Raw genomic sequence first — 1,585 nt, 5'->3', positions numbered from 1 at the left:
TTGGAAATAGATCCACTTGAAATCCAGTTATACCACTCTTGGACATATATCCATAAGGTTCTGCACCATGCTACAGGGGCATGTGTTCCACTGTTTATAGTGGCCTCCATTTGTGATAGCCAGAAGGTGTAAACAACCCAGATGCCCCACAGGAGAAGAATGGATACTGAAAATGTGGTTCATTTACACAATGGAATAAGTTCACACAACTCAAGAAGTTTAACAAGCTAAAAGGCCCAAGTGAGGACTCAATCCCACTTGAGAAGGAGAAGAAATAATCAGAGGGGGGCAGGATGAAAGGGAAGGAGGAACCTAAATGGGAGAGGGGATATGGAGGGAAAGAGGAGAGTATGATCAAGTATTAGGGGGGAATAGAACTGAAGCCCTGAGGGCCAAGAGAAATAATGGAAATGGGCAACCTCAGGAGGTAGGAGGTGGGGAAATCTTCTAGAATGTAACAGAAACCTGGGAGGTTCGATACTCTCAGGACTCAAAGGGAATGACCTTAGATGAAATGCCCTACAGTGGGGAAAGCGAGCTTGTAGAGCCCATCTCCAGTGGAAGGACAGAGCATCAAGTGCAGGGAAGGGATTGCCTTCCCACAGTCAGAAACTCTGATCCGGAATTGTTCCTGTCTAGAGAAACTGCAGGGACACAGATGGAGAAGAGCCTGAGGGAAAAGAGGTCCGGTGACAGGCCCAGATTGGGATCCAGCTCAAGGGGTGGCCTCCGAGGCCTGACACTGTAACTGATAACTGTGGTGTGCTTACAGACAGGAGTCTATCATGACTGCCCTCCAAAAGGCCCAACAAACAGCTGAAAAATTCACATGCAGGTACTTACACCCAATCAATGGACAGAAACTGGTGACCCTTGTGGTTGAATTAGGGAAAAGGTGGAAGAAGTTGAGGAGGAGGGGACCCTATAGGAAGACCAGCAGCCTCTACTAACTTGGACCCCCGAGATTGCTTCGACACTGAGCCAACAACCAGACAGCATACACCACCTGATATGAGGTCCCCAACACATATACAGCACAGAACTGCCAGGTCTTAACTCAGTGAAAGACCATGCACCTAACCCTCAAGAGACTTGATGTTCCATGGAGTTGCGAGTTTTGGTGTGGGTTGTGGGTTGGTGTTTGGGACCATCCTCCGGAAGAAGGGGATGAGAGGTATGAGATGTAAAACAGTGAGAGGCTGAACTGGAAGGGGGATAGAAGTTTTGACTGTTAAAAAAGATTAAAAAGTGAAAAAAGGAGAATTTCTGTTCCCGGAATATAGTAACTATAAACTTACTTTTACATGAATAAACAAACTTTGTTTTCTATAAAAGTAACAAAATATGTTATATCATTTTTAAGTATGAAGTAACACTAAAACAGGACACTTTTCTCATATTTTTAGAGAATATTATACATTTTTAGTATAATGTGATAGTCAAATGAGCATCTGTGCAATGTAGACTTGAAAAAGCATAGAACACTATTCTGGAAATATAAACAATTTAATAAACTCATTTTCTAGTTCACCTTGTTGAATTCAATATGAAACTTTCTATATACTCCCTGTGAGTGCTTAGTATA

This window comes from Rattus norvegicus, chromosome 18 (assembly GCF_036323735.1).
Source record: "Rattus norvegicus strain BN/NHsdMcwi chromosome 18, GRCr8, whole genome shotgun sequence".
Lineage (NCBI taxonomy): Eukaryota > Metazoa > Chordata > Mammalia > Rodentia > Muridae > Rattus > Rattus norvegicus.
This window is presented reverse-complemented; position numbering follows the sequence as displayed.